The sequence below is a fragment of the Furipterus horrens genome, unplaced genomic scaffold (genome assembly GCF_987537825.1).
Source record: "Furipterus horrens unplaced genomic scaffold, mFurHor1.1.pri manual_scaffold_11, whole genome shotgun sequence".
Lineage (NCBI taxonomy): Eukaryota > Metazoa > Chordata > Mammalia > Chiroptera > Furipteridae > Furipterus > Furipterus horrens.
Window position 1 is genome coordinate 41,256,048 of NW_028327181.1, and position 16,929 is coordinate 41,272,976.

The window sequence follows — 16,929 nt, forward strand, 5'->3', positions numbered from 1 at the left end:
GTGTTCTAACAGAAATTGGATTTAGTCTATGTTTGAAAAGAACTCACTCGGCCCGTGTTCTAAATGAATAAGGACTCAGTCTACGTTTAGAGAATACTCAATGAGTACATGTTTATAGAATACCCACTCAGCCTTTGTTCTAACAGAATATGGACTCAGTCTATGTTTCAAGAATACTAACTCAGCCTGTGTTCTAACAGAATATGAACTCAGGCTATGTTTAGGGAATACACCCTCAGCCTCTATTTTAACAGAATCTGGACTCAGTCTATGTTTAAAAAATACTGCCTCAGCCTGTGTTCTAACAGAATACACACTCAGCCGGTGTTCTAACAGAATATGTACTCATCCTGTGTTCTACCAGTGTACGGACTCAGTCTAGGTTTAAAGTATACACATTCCTCCTGTGTTCTAACAGAATATGGACTCACTCTATTTTTAAAGAATACTCACTCATCCTGTGTTTTAACAGAATACTCACTCAGCTTGCGATCTAACAGAATATCTACTCAGTCTAGGTTTAAAATTCACTCACTGAGCCTGTGTTCTAACAGAATATAAACTCAGTCTATGTTTAATCAGTACTCACTAAACCTGTGTTTTAACAAAGTACTCGCTCAGCCTGCGTTCTAACAGAATAGTTACTGAACCTGTGTTCTAACAGAATATGGACTTAGTTTATGTTTAAAAAATAGTGACAGCCTGCGTTCTAACATAATACACACTCAGCCTTTGTTCCAACTGAATAGGGACTCAGTCTATGTTTAAAGAATACTGCCTCAGCCTGTGTTTTAACAGATTATGAACTCAGCCTGTGTTCCGAATAAATATGGACTCAGTCTATGTTTAAAGAAAACTCACTCAGCAAGTGTTCTAAGAGAATACTCAGTAAACCAGTGTTTTAACAGAATATGGACTCAGTCTATGTTTAAAACATACTCACTCTCCTGTGTTCTAACAGAAATTGGATTTAGTCTATGTTTGAAAAGAACTCACTCGGCCCGTGTTCTAAATGAATAAGGACTCAGTCTACGTTTAGAGAATACTCAATGAGTACATGTTTATAGAATACCCACTCAGCCTTTGTTCTAACAGAATATGGACTCAGTCTATGTTTCAAGAATACTAACTCAGCCTGTGTTCTAACAGAATATGAACTAAGGCTATGTTAAGGGAATACACCCTCAGTCTGTATTTTAACAGAATCTGGACTCAGTCTATGTTTAAAAAATACTGCCTCAGCCTGTGTTCTAACAGAATACACACTCAGCCGGTGTTCTAACAGAATATGTACTCAGCCTGTGTTCTACCAGTGTACGGACTCAGTCTAGGTTTAAAGTATACACATTCAGCCTGTGTTCTAACAGAATATGGACTCACTCTATTTTTAAAGAATACTCACTCATCCTGTGTTTTAACAGAATACTCACTCAGCTTGCGATCTAACAGAATATTTACGCAGTCTAGGTTTAAAGTTCACTCACTGAGCCTGTGTTCTAACAGAATATAAACTCAGTCTATGTTTAATCAGTACTCACTAAACCTGTGTTTTAACAAAGTAATCGCTCAGCCTGCGTTCTAATAGAATAGTTACTCAACCTGTGTTCTAACAGAATATGGACTTAGTTTATGTTTAAAAATAGTGACAGCCTGCGTTCTAAGAGAATACACACTCAGCCTTTGTTCTAACTGAATAGGGACTCACTCTATGTTTAAAGAATACTGCCTCAGCCTGTGTTTTAACAGATTATGAACTCAGCCTGTGTTCCGAATAAATATGGACTCAGTCTATGTTTAAAGAAAACTCACTCAGCAAGTGTTCTAAGAGAATACTCAGTAAACCAGTGTTTTAACAGAATATGGACTCAGTCTATGTTTAAAACATACTCACTCTCCTGTGTTCTAACAGAAATTGGATTTAATCTATGTTCGAAAAGAACTCACTCGGCCCGTGTTCTAAATGAATAAGGACTCAGTCTAGGTTTAGAGAATACTCAATGAGTACATGTTTATAGAATACCCACTCAGCCTTTGTTCTAACAGAATATGGACTCAGTCTATGTTTCAAGAATACTAACTCAGCCTGTGTTCTAACAGAATATGAACTCAGGCTATGTTTAGGGAATACACCCTCAGCCTGTATTTTAACAGAATCTGGACTCAGTCTATGTTTAAAAAATACTGCCTCAGCCTGTGTTCTAACAGAATACACACTCAGCCGGTGTTCTAACAGAATATGTACTCAGCCTGTGTTCTACCAGTGTACGGACTCAGTCTAGGTTTAAAGTATACACATTCAGCCTGTGTTCTAACAGAATATGGACTCACTCTATTTTTAAAGAATACTCACTCATCCTGTGTTTTAACAGAATACTCACTCAGCTTGCGATCTAACAGAATATTTACGCAGTCTAGGTTTAAAGTTCACTCACTGAGCCTGTGTTCTAACAGAATATAAACTCAGTCTATGTTTAATCAGTACTCACTAAACCTGTGTTTAACAAAGTAATCGCTCAGCCTGCGTTCTAATAGAATAGTTACTCAACCTGTGTTCTAACAGAATATGGACTTAGTTTATGTTTAAAAATAGTGACAGCCTGCGTTCTAAGAGAATACACACTCAGCCTTTGTTCTAACTGAATAGGGACTCAATCTATGTTTAAAGAATACTGCCTCAGCCTGTGTTTTAACAGATTATGAACTCAGCCTGTGTTCCGAATAAATATGGACTCAGTCTATGTTTAAAGAAAACTCACTCAGCAAGTGTTCTAAGAGAATACTCAGTAAACCAGTGTTTTAACAGAATATGGACTCAGTCTATGTTTCAAACATACTCACTCTCCTGTGTTCTAACAGAAATTGGATTTAGTCTATGTTCGAAAAGAACTCACTCGGCCCGTGTTCTAAATGAATAAGGACTCAGTCTAGGTTTAGAGAATACTCAATGAGTACATGTTTATAGAATACCCACTCAGCCTTTGCTCTAACAGAATATGGACTCAGTCTATGTTTCAAGAATACTAACTCAGCCTGTGTTCTAACAGAATATGAACTCAGGCTATGTTTAGGGAATACACCCTCAGCCTGTATTTTAACAGAATCTGGACTCAGTCTATGTTTAAAAAATACTGCCTCAGCCTGTGTTCTAACAGAATACACACTCAGCCGGTGTTCTAACAGAATATGTACTCATCCTGTGTTCTACCAGTGTACGGACTCAGTCTAGGTTTAAAGTATACACATTCTGCCTGTGTTCTAACAAAATATGGACTCACTCTATTTTTAAAGAATACTCACTCATCCTGTGTTTTAACAGAATACTCACTCAGCTTGCGATCTAACAGAATATTTACGCAGTCTAGGTTTAAAGTTCACTCACTGAGTCTGTGTTCTAACAGAATATAAACTCAGTCTATGTTTAAACAATACTCACTAAACCTGTGTTTTAACAAAGTACTCGCTCAGCCTGCGTTCTAATAGAATAGTTACTCAACCTGTGTTCTAACAGAATATGGACTTAGTTTATGTTTAAAAATAGTGACAGCCTGCGTTCTAACAGAATACACACTCAGCCTTTGTTCTAACTGAATATGGACTCACTCTATGTTTAAAGAATACTGCCTCAGCCTGTGTTTTAACAGATTATGAACTCAGCCTGTGTTCCGAATAAATATGGACTCAGTCTATGTTTAAAGAAAACTCACTCAGCAAGTGTTCTAAGAGAATACTCAGTAAACCAGTGTTTTAACAGAATATGGACTCAGTCTATGTTTAAAACATACTCACTCTCCTGTGTTCTAACAGAAATTGGATTTAGTCTATGTTTGAAAAGAACTCACTCGGCCCGTGTTCTAAATGAATAAGGACTCAGTCTACGTTTAGAGAATACTCAATGAATACATGTTTATAGAATACTCACTCAGCCTTTGTTCTAACAGAATATGGACTCAGTCTATGTTTCAAGAATACTAACTCAGCCTGTGTTCTAACAGAATATGAACTCAGGCTATGTTAAGGGAATACACCCTCAGCCTGTATTTTAACGGAATCTGGACTCAGTCTATGTTTAAAAAATACTGCCTCAGCCTGTGTTCTAACAGAATACACACTCAGCCGGTGTTCTAACAGAATATGTACTCAGCCTGTGTTCTACCAGTGTACGGACTCAGTCTAGGTTTAAAGTATACACATTCAGCCTGTGTTCTAACAGAATATGGACTCACTCTATTTTTAAAGAATACTCACTCATCTTGTGTTTTAACAGAATACTCACTCAGCTTGCGATCTAACAGAATATTTACGCAGTCTAGGTTTAAAATTCACTCACTGAGTCTGTGTTCTAACAGAATATAAACTCAGTCTATGTTTAAACAATACTCACTAAACCTGTGTTTTAACAAAGTACTCGCTCAGCCTGCGTTCTAATAGAATAGTTACTCAACCTGTGTTCTAACAGAATATGGACTTAGTTTATGTTTAAAAATAGTGACAGCCTGCGTTCTAACAGAATACACACTCAGCCTTTGTTCTAACTGAATATGGACTCACTCTATGTTTAAAGAATACTGCCTCAGCCTGTGTTTTAACAGATTATGAACTCAGCCTGTGTTCCGAATAAATATGGACTCAGTCTATGTTTAAAGAAAACTCACTCAGCAAGTGTTCTAACAGAATACTCAGTAAACCAGTGTTTTAACAGAATATGGACTCAGTCTATGTTTAAAACATACTCACTCTCCTGTGTTCTAACAGAAATTGGATTTAGTCTATGTTTGAAAAGAACTCACTCGGCCCGTGTTCTAAATGAATAAGGACTCAGTCTACGTTTAGAGAATACTCAATGAGTACATGTTTATAGAATACCCACTCAGCCTTTGTTCTAACAGAATATGGACTCAGTCTATGTTTCAAGAATACTAACTCAGCCTGTGTTCTAACAGAATATGAACTCAGGCTATGTTTAGGGAATACACCCTCAGCCTGTATTTTAACAGAATCTGGTCTCAGTCTATGTTTAAAAAATACTGCCTCAGCCTGTGTTCTAACAGAATACACACTCAGCCGGTGTTCTAACAGAATATGTACTCAGCCTGTGTTCTACCAGTGTACGGACTCAGTCTAGGTTTAAAGTATACACATTCAGCCTGTGTTCTAACAGAATATGGACTCACTCTATTTTTAAAGAATACTCACTCATCCTGTGTTTTAACAGAATACTCACTCAGCTTGCGATCTAACAGAATATTTACTCAGTCTAGGTTTAAAGTTCACTCACTGAGTCTGTGTTCTAACAGAATATAAACTCAGTCTATGTTTAAACAATACTCACTAAACCTGTGTTTTAACAAAGTACTCGCTCAGCCTGCGTTCTAATAGAATAGTTACTCAACCTGTGTTCTAACAGAATATGGACTTAGTTTATGTTTAAAAATAGTGACAGCCTGCGTTCTAATAGAATACACACTCAGCCTTTGTTCTAACTGAATAGGGACTCAGTCTATGTTTAAAGAATACTGCCTCAGCCTGTGTTTTAACAGATTATGAACTCAGCCTGTGTTCCGAATAAATATGGACTCAGTCTATGTTTAAAGAAAACTCACTCAGCAAGTGTTCTAAGAGAATACTCAGTAAACCAGTGTTTTAACAGAATATGGACTCAGTCTATGTTTAAAACATACTCACTCTCCTGTGTTCTAACAGAAATTGGATTTAGTCTATGTTTGAAAAGAACTCACTCGGCCCGTGTTCTAAATGAATAAGGACTCAGTCTAGGTTTAGAGAATACTCAATGAGTACATGTTTATAGAATACCCACTCAGTCTTTGTTCTAACAGAATATGGACTCAGTCTATGTTTCAAGAATACTAACTCAGCCTGTGTTCTAACAGAATATGAACTCAGGTTATGTTTAGGGTATACACCCTCAGCCTGTATTTTAACAGAATCTGGACTCAGTCTATGTTTAAAAAATACTGCCTCAGCCTGTGTTCTAACAGAATACACAGTCAGCCGGTGTTCTAACAGAATATGTACTCAGCCTGTGTTCTACCAGTGTACGGACTCAGTCTAGGTTTAAAGTATACACATTCAGTCTGTGTCCTAACAGAACATGGACTCACTCTATTTTTAAAGAATACTCACTCATCCTGTGTTTTAACAGAATACTCACTCAGCTTGCGATCTAACAGAATATTTACTCAGTCTAGGTTTAAAGTTCACTCACTGAGCCTGTGTTCTAACACAATATAAACTCAGTCTATGTTTAATCAGTACTCACTAAACCTGTGTTTTAACAAAGTACTCGCTCAGCCTGCGTTCTAACAGAATAGTTACTCAACCTGTGTTCTAACAGAATATGGACTTAGTTTATGTTTAAAAAATAGTGACAGCCTGCGTTCTAACAGAATACACACTCAGCCTTTGTTCTAACTGAATATGGACTCACTCTATGTTTAAAGAATACTGCCTCAGCCTGTGTTTTAACAGATTATGAACTCAGCATGTGTTCCGAATAAATATGGACTCAGTCTATGTTTAAAGAAAACTCACTCAGCAAGTGTTCTAAGAGAATACTCAGTAAACCAGTGTTTTAACAGAATATGGACTCAGTCTATGTTTAAAACATACTCACTCTCCTGTGTTCTAACAGAAATTGGATTTAGTCTATGTTTGAAAAGAACTCACTCGGCCCATGTTCTAAATGAATAAGGACTCAGTCTAGGTTTAGAGAATACTCAATGAGTACATGTTTATAGAATACCCACTCAGCCTTTGTTCTAACAGAATATGGACTCAGTCTATGTTTCAAGAATACTAACTCAGCCTGTGTTCTAACAGAATATGAACTCAGGTTATGTTTAGGGAATACACCCTCAGCCTGTATTTTAACAGAATCTGGACTCAGTCTATGTTTAAAAAATACTGCCTCAGCCTGTGTTCTAACAGAATACACACTCAGCCGGTGTTCTAACAGAATATGTACTCAGCCTGTGTTCTACCAGTGTACGGACTCAGTCTAGGTTTAAAGTATACACATTCAGTCTGTGTCCTAACAGAACATGGACTCACTCTATTTTTAAAGAATACTCACTCATCCTGTGTTTTAACAGAATACTCACTCAGCTTGCGATCTAACAGAATATTTACTCAGTCTAGGTTTAAAGTTCACTCACTGAGCCTGTGTTCTAACACAATATAAACTCAGTCTATGTTTAAATAGTACTCACTAAACCTGTGTTTTAACAAAGTACTCGCTCAGCCTGCGTTCTAACAGAATAGTTACTCAACCTGTGTTCTAACAGAATATGGACTTAGTTTATGTTTAAAAAATAGTGACAGCCTGCGTTCTAACAGAATACACACTCAGCCTTTGTTCTAACTGAATATGGACTCAGTCTATGTTTAAAGAATACTGCCTCAGCCTGTGTTTTAACAGATTATGAACTCAGCCTGTGTTCCGAATAAATATGGACTCAGTCTATGTTTAAAGAAAACTCACTCAGCATGTGTTCTAACAGAATACTCAGTAAACCAGTGTTTTAACAGAATATGGACTCAGTCTATGTTTAAAACATACTCACTCTCCTGTGTTCTAACAGAAATTGGATTTAGTCTATGTTTGAAAAGAACTCACTCGGCCCGTGTTCTAAATGAATAAGGACTCAGTCTAGGTTTAGAGAATACTCAATGAGTACATGTTTATAGAATACCCACTCAGCCTTTGTTCTAACAGAATATGGACTCAGTCTATGTTTCAAGAATACTAACTCAGCCTGTGTTCTAACAGAATATGAACTCAGGCTATGTTTAGGGAATACACCCTCAGCCTGTATTTTAACAGAATCTGGACTCAGTCTATGTTTAAAAAATACTGCCTCAGCCTGTGTTCTAACAGAATACACACTCAGCCGGTGTTCGAACAGAATATGTACTCATCCTGTGTTCTACCAGTGTACGGACGCAGTCTAGGTTTAAAGTATACACATTCAGCCTGTGTTCTAACAGAATATGGACTCACTCTATTTTTAAAGAATACTCACTCATCCTGTGTTTTAACAGAATACTCACTCAGCTTGCGATCTAACAGAATATTTACGCAGTCTAGGTTTAAAGTTCACTCACTGAGTCTGTGTTCTAACAGAATATAAACTCAGTCTATGTTTAAACAATACTCACTAAACCTGTGTTTTAACAAAGTACTCGCTCAGCCTGCGTTCTAATAGAATAGTTACTCAACCTGTGTTCTAACAGAATATGGACTTAGTTTATGTTTAAAAATAGTGACAGCCTGCGTTCTAACAGAATACACACTCAGCCTTTGTTCTAACTGAATATGGACTCACTCTATGTTTAAAGAATACTGCCTCAGCCTGTGTTTTAACAGATTATGAACTCAGCCTGTGTTCCGAATAAATATGGACTCAGTCTATGTTTAAAGAAAACTCACTCAGCAAGTGTTCTAACAGAATACTCAGTAAACCAGTGTTTTAACAGAATATGGACTCAGTCTATGTTTAAAACATACTCACTCTCCTGTGTTCTAACAGAAATTGGATTTAGTCTATGTTCGAAAAGAACTCACTCGGCCCGTGTTCTAAATGAATAAGGACTCAGTCTAGGTTTAGAGAATACTCAATGAGTACATGTTTATAGAATACCCACTCAGTCTTTGTTCTAACAGAATATGGACTCAGTCTATGTTTCAAGAATACTAACTCAGCCTGTGTTCTAACAGAATATGAACTCAGGTTATGTTTAGGGAATACACCCTCAGCCTGTATTTTAACAGAATCTGGACTCAGTCTATGTTTAAAAAATACTGCCTCAGCCTGTGTTCTAACAGAATACACAGTCAGCCGGTGTTCTAACAGAATATGTACTCATCCTGTGTTCTACCAATGTACGGACTCAGTCTAGGTTTAAAGTATACACATTCAGCCTGTGTCCTAACAGAATATGGACTCACTCTATTTTTAAAGAATACTCACTCATCCTGTGTTTTAACAGAATACTCACTCAGCTTGCGATCTAACAGAATATTTACTCAGTCTAGGTTTAAAGTTCACTCACTGAGCCTGTGTTCTAACACAATATAAACTCAGTCTATGTTTAATCAGTACTCACTAAACCTGTGTTTTAACAAAGTACTCGCTCAGCCTGCGTTCTAACAGAATAGTTACTCAACCTGTGTTCTAACAGAATATGGACTTAGTTTATGTTTAAAAAATAGTGACAGCCTGCGTTCTAACAGAATACACACTCAGCCTTTGTTCTAACTGAATATGGACTCAGTCTATGTTTAAAGAATACTGCCTCAGCCTGTGTTTTAACAGATTATGAACTCAGGCTGTGTTCCGAATAAATATGGACTCAGTCTATGTTTAAAGAAAACTCACTCAGCAAGTGTTCTAACAGAATACTCAGTAAACCAGTGTTTTAACAGAATATGGACTCAGTCTATGTTTAAAACATACTCACTCTCCTGTGTTCTAACAGAAATTGGATTTAGTCTATGTTTGAAGAGAACTAACTCGGCCCGTGTTGTAAATGAATAAGGACTCAGTCTACGTTTAGAGAATACTCAATCAGTACATGTTTATAGAATACCCACTCAGCCTTTGTTCTAACAGAATATGGACTCAGTCTATGTTTCAAGAATACTAACTCAGCCTGTGTTCTAACAGAATATGAACTCAGGCTATGTTTAGGGAATACACCCTCAGCCTGTATTTTAACAGAATCTGGACTCAGTCTATGTTTAAAAAATACTGCCTCAGCCTGTGTTCTAACAGAATACACACTCAGCCGGTGTTCTAACAGAATATGTACTCAGCCTGTGTTCTACCAGTGTACGGACTCAGTCTAGGTTTAAAGTATACACATTCAGCCTGTGTTCTAACAGAATATGGACTCACTCTATTTTTAAAGAATACTCACTCATCCTGTGTTTTAACAGAATACTCACTCAGCTTGCGATCTAACAGAATATCTACTCAGTCTAGGTTTAAAGTATACACATTCAGCCTGTGTTCTAACAGAATATGGACTCACTCTATTTTTAAAGAATACTCACTCATCCTGTGTTTTAACAGAATACTCACTCAGCTTGCGATCTAACAGAATATTTACTCAGTCTAGGTTTAAAGTTCACTCACTGAGTCTGTGTTCTAACAGAATATAAACTCAGTCTATGTTTAAACAATACTAACTAATCCTGTGTTTTAACAAAGTACTCGCTCAGCCTGCGTTCTAATAGAATAGTTACTCAACCTGTGTTCTAACAGAATATTGACTTAGTTTATGTTTAAAAATAGTGACAGCCTGCGTTCTAACAGAATACACACTCAGCCTTTGTTCTAACTGAATAGGGACTCAGTCTATGTTTAAAGAATACTGCCTCAGCCTGTGTTTGAACAGATTATGAACTCAGCCTGTGTTCCGAATAAATATGGACTCAGTCTATGTTTAAAGAAAACTCACTCAGCAAGTGTTCTAAGAGAATACTCAGTAAACCAGTGTTTTAACAGAATATGGACTCAGTCTATGTTTAAAACATACTCACTCTCCTGTGTTCTAACAGAAATTGGATTTAGTCTATGTTTGAAAAGAACTCATTCGGCCCGTGTTCTAAATGAATAAGGACTCAGTCTATGTTTAGAGAGTACTCAATCTGTACATGTTTATAGAATACCCACTCAGCCTTTGTTCTAACAGAATATGGACTCAGTCTATGTTTCAAGAATACTAACTCAGCCTGTGTTCTAACAGAATATGAACTCAGGCTATGTTTAGGGAATACACCCTCAGCCTCTATTTTAACAGAATCTGGACTCAGTCTATGTTTAAAAAATACTGCCTCAGCCTGTGTTCTAACAGAATACACACTCAGCCGGTGTTCTATCAGAATATGTACTCATCCTGTGTTCTACCAGTGTACGGACTCAGTCTAGGTTTAAAGTATACACATTCAGCCTGTGTTCTAACAGAATATGGACTCACTCTATTTTTAAAGAATACTCACTCATCCTGTGTTTTAACAGAATACTCACTCAGCTTGCGATCTAACAGAATATTTACGCAGTCTAGGTTTAAAGTTCATTCACTTAGTCTGTGTTCTAACAGATTATAAACTCAGTCTATGTTTAAACAATACTCACTAAATCTGTGTTTTAACAAAGTACTCGCTCAGCCTGCGTTCTAATAGAATAGTTACTCAACCTGTGTTCTAACAGAATATGGACTTAGTTTATGTTTAAAAATAGTGACAGACTGCGTTCTAGCAGAATACACACTCAGCCTTTGTTCTAACTGAATATGGACTCAGTCTATGTTTAAAGAATACTGCCTCAGCCTGTGTTTTAACAGATTATGAACTCAGCCTGTGTTCTGAATAAATATGGACTCAGTCTATGTTTAAAGAAAACTCACTCAGCAAGTGTTCTAAGAGAATACTCAGTAAACCAGTGTTTTAACAGAATATGGACTCAGTCTATGTTTAAAACATACTCACTCTCCTGTGTTCTAACAGAAATTGGATTTAGTCTATGTTTGAAAAGAACTCACTCGGCCCGTGTTGTAAATGAATAAGGACTCAGTCTACGTTTAGAGAATACTCAATGAGTACATGTTTATAGAATACCCACTCAGCCTTTGTTCTAACAGAATATGGACTCAGTCTATGTTTCAAGAATACTAACTCAGCCTGTGTTCTAACAGAATATGAACTCAGGCTATGTTTAGGGAATACACCCTCAGCCTGTATTTTAACAGAATCTGGACTCAGTCTATGTTTAAAAAATACTGCCTCACCCTGTGTTCTAACAGAATACACACTCAGCCGGTGTTCTAACAGAATATGTACTCAGCCTGTGTTCTACCAGTGTACGGACTCAGTCTAGGTTTAAAGTATACACATTCCTCCTGTGTTCTAACAGAATATGGACTCACTCTATTTTTAAAGAATACTCACTCATCCTGTGTTTTAACAGAATACTCACTCAGCTTGCGATCTAACAGAATATTTACTCAGTCTAGGTTTAAAGTTCACTCACTGAGTCTGTGTTCTAACAGAATATAAACTCAGTCTATGTTTAAACAATACTCACTAAACCTGTGTTTTAACAAAGTACTCGCTCAGCCTGCGTTCTAATAGAATAGTTACTCAACCTGTGTTCTAACAGAATATTGACTTAGTTTATGTTTCAAAATAGTGACAGCCTGCGTTCTAACAGAATACACACTCAGCCTTTGTTCTAACTGAATAGGGACTCAGTCTATGTTTAAAGAATACTGCCTCAGCCTGTGTTTTAACAGATTATGAACTCAGCCTGTGTTCCGAATAAATATGGACTCAGTCTATGTTTAAAGAAAACTCACTCAGCAAGTGTTCTAAGAGAATACTCAGTAAACCAGTGTTTTAACAGAATATGGACTCAGTCTATGTTTAAAACATACTCACTCTCCTGTGTTCTAACAGAAATTGGATTTAGTCTATGTTTGAAAAGAACTCACTCGGCCCGTGTTCTAAATGAATAAGGACTCAGTCTACGTTTAGAGAACACTCAATGAGTACATGTTTATAGAATACCCACTCAGCCTTTGTTCTAACAGAATATGGACTCAGTCTATGTTTCAGGAATACTAACTCAGCCTGTGTTCTAACAGAATATGAACTCAGGCTATGTTTAGGGAATACACCCTCAGCCTGTATTTTAACAGAATCTGGACTCAGTCTATGTTTAAAAAATACTGCCTCAGCCTGTGTTCTAACAGAATACACACTCAGCCGGTGTTCTAACAGAATATGTACTCAGCCTGTGTTCTACCAGTGTACGGACTCAGTCTAGGTTTAAAGTATACACATTCAGCCTGTGTTCTAACAGAATATGGACTCACTCTATTTTTAAAGAATACTCACTCATCCTGTGTTTTAACAGAATACTCACTCAGCTTGCGATCTAACAGAATATTTACTCAGTCTAGGTTTAAAGTTCACTCACTGAGCCTGTGTTCTAACACAATATAAACTCAGTCTATGTTTAATCAATACTCACTAAACCTGTGTTTTAACAAAGTACTCGCTCAGCCTGCGTTCTAACAGAATAGTTACACAACCTGTGTTCTAACAGAATATGGACTTAGTTTATGTTTAAAAAATAGTGACAGCCTGCGTTCTAAGAGAATACACACTCAGCCTTTGTTCTAACTGAATAGGGACTCAGTCTATGTTTAAAGAATACTGCCTCAGCCTGTGTTTTAACAGATTATGAACTCAGCCTGTGTTCCGAATAAATATGGACTCAGTCTATGTTTAAAGAAAACTCACTCAGCAAGTGTTCTAAGAGAATACTCAGTAAACCAGTGTTTTAACAGAATATGGACTCTGTCTATTTTTAAAACATACTCACTCTCCTGTGTTCTAACAGAAATTGGATTTAGTATATGTTTGAAAAGAACTCACTCGGCCCGTGTTCTAAATGAATAAGGACTCAGTCTATGTTTAGAGAGTACTCAATCTGTACATGTTTAAAGAATACCCACTCAGCCTTTGTTCTAACAGAATATGGACTCAGTCTATGTTTAAAGAATACTGCCTCAGCCTGTGTTTTAACAGATTATGAACTCAGCCTGTGTTCCGAATAAATATGGACTCAGTCTATGTTTAAAGAAAACTCACTCAGCAAGTGTTCTAAGAGAATACTCAGTAAACCAGTGTTTTAACAGAATATGGACTCAGTCTATGTTTAAAACATACTCACTCTCCTGTGTTCTAACAGAAATTGGGTTTAGTCTATGTTTGAAAAGAACTCACTCGGCCCGTGTCCTAAATGAATAAGGACTCATTCTACGTTTAGAGAGTACTCAATCTGTACATGTTTATAGAATACCCACTCAGCCTTTGTTCTAACAGAATATGGACTCAGTCTATGTTTCAAGAATACTAACTCAGCCTGTGTTCTAACAGAATATTAACTCAGGCTATGTTTAGGGAATACACCCTCAGCCTCTATTTTAACAGAATCTGGACTCAGTCTATGTTTAAAAAATACTGCCTCAGCCTGTGTTCTAACAGAATACACACTCAGCCGGTGTTCTAAGAGAATATGTACTCAGCCTGTGTTCTACCAGTGTACGGACTCAGTCTTGGTTTAAAGTATACACATTCCGCCTGTGTTCTAACAGAATATGGACTCACTCTATTTTTAAAGAATACTCACTCATCCTGTGTTTTAACAGAATACTCACTCAGCTTGCGATCTAACAGAATATTTACTCAGTCTAGGTTTAAAGTTCACTCACTGAGCCTGTGTTCTAACAGAATATAAACTCAGTCTATGTTTAATCAGTACTCACTAAACCTGTGTTTTAACAAAGTACTCGCTCAGCCTGCGTTCTAACAGAATAGTTACACAACCTGTGTTCTAACAGAATATGGACTTAGTTTATGTTTAAAAAATAGTGACAGCCTGCGTTCTAAGAGAATACACACTCAGCCTTTGTTCTAACTGAATAGGGACTCAGTCTATGTTTAAAGAATACTGCCTCAGCCTGTGTTTTAACAGATTATGAACTCAGCCTGTGTTCCGAATAAATATGGACTCAGTCTATGTTTAAAGAAAACTCACTCAGCAAGTGTTCTAAGAGAATACTCAGTAAACCAGTGTTTTAACAGAATATGGACTCAGTCTATGTTTAAAACATACTCACTCTCCTGTGTTCTAACAGAAATTGGATTTAGTCTATGTTTGAAAAGAACTCACTCGGCCCGTGTTGTAAATGAATAAGGACTCAGTCTACGTTTAGAGAATACTCAATGAGTACATGTTTATAGAATACCCACTCAGCCTTTGTTCTAACAGAATATGGACTCAGTCTATGTTTCAAGAATACTAACTCAGCCTGTGTTCTAACAGAATATGAACTCAGGCTATGTTTAGGGAATACACCCTCAGCCTGTATTTTAACAGAAACTGGACTCAGTCTATGTTTAAAAAATACTGCCTCAGCCTGTGTTCTAACAGAATACACACTCAGCCGGTGTTCTAACAGAATATGTACTCAGCCTGTGTTCTACCAGTGTACGGACTCAGTCTAGGTTTAAAGTATACACATTCCTCCTGTGTTCTAACAGAATATGGACTCACTCTATTTTTAAAGAATACTCACTCATCCTGTGTTTTAACAGAATACTCACTCAGCTTGCGATCTAACAGAATATCTACTCAGTCTAGGTTTAAAGTATACACATTCAGCCTGTGTTCTAACAGAATATGGACTCACTCTATTTTTAAAGAATACTCACTCATCCTGTGTTTTATCAGAATACTCACTCAGCTTGCGATCTAACAGAATATTTACTCAGTCTAGGTTTAAAGATCACTCACTGAGTCTGTGTTCTAACAGAATATAAACTCAGTCTATGTTTAAACAATACTCACTAAACCTGTGTTTTAACAAAGTACTCGCTCAGCCTTCGTTCTAATAGAATAGTTACTCAACCTGTGTTCTAACAGAATATGGACTTAGTTTATGTTTAAAAATAGTGACAGACTGCGTTCTAGCAGAATACACACTCAGCCTTTGTTCTAACTGAATATGGACTCAGTCTATGTTTAAAAAATACTGCCTCAGCCTGTGTTCTAACAGAATACACACTCAGCCGGTGTTCTAACAGAATATGTACTCAGCCTGTGTTCTACCAGTGTACGGACTCAGTCTAGGTTTAAAGTATACACATTCAGCCTGTGTTCTAACAGAATATGGACTCACTCTATTTTTAAAGAATACTCACTCATCCTGTGTTTTAACAGAATACTCACTCAGCTTGCGATCTAACAGAATATTTATGCAGTCTAGGTTTAAATTTCACTCACTGAGTCTGTGTTCTAACAGAATATAAACTCAGTCTATGTTTAAACAATACTCACTAAATCTGTGTTTTAACAAAGTACTCGCTCAGCCTGCTTTCTAATGAATAGTTACTCAACCTGTGTTCTAACAGAATATGGACTTAGTTTATGTTTAAAAATAGTGACAGACTGCGTTCTAACAGAATACACACTCAGCCTTTGTTCTAACTGAATATGGACTCAGTCTATGTTTAAAGAATACTGCCTCAGCCTGTGTTTTAACAGATTATGAACTCAGCCTGTGTTCCGAATAAATATGGACTCAGTCTATGTTTAAAGAAAACTCACTCAGCAAGTGTTCTAAGAGAATACTCAGTAAACCAGTGTTTTAACAGAATATGGACTCAGTCTATGTTTAAAACATACTCACTCTCCTGTGTTCTAACAGAAATTGGATTTAGTCTATGTTTGAAAAGAACTCACTCGGCCCGTGTTCTAAATGAATAAGGACTCAGTCTACGTTTAGAGAATACTCAATGAGTACATGTTTATAGAATACCCACTCAGCCTTTGTTCTAACAGAATATGGACTCAGTCTATGTTTCAAGAATACTAACTCAGCCTGTGTTCTAACAGAATATGAACTCAGGCTATGTTTAGGGAATACACCCTCAGCCTGTATTTTAACAGAATCTGGACTCAGTCTATGTTTAAAAAATACTGCCTCAGCCTGTGTTCTAACAGAATACACACTCAGCCGGTGTTCTAACAGAATATGTACTCATCCTGTGCTCTACCAGTGTACGGACTCAGTCTAGGTTTAAAGTATACACATTCCTCCTGTGTTCTAACAGAATATGGACTCAATCTATTTTTAAAGAATACTCACTCATCCTGTGTTTTAACAGAATACTCACTCAGCTTGCGATCTAACAGAATATCTACTCAGTCTAGGTTTAAAGTATACACATTCAGCCTGTGTTCTAACAGAATATGGACTCACTCTATTTTTAAAGAATACTCACTCATCCTGTGTTTTATCAGAATACTCACTCAGCTTGCGATCTAACAGAATATTTAC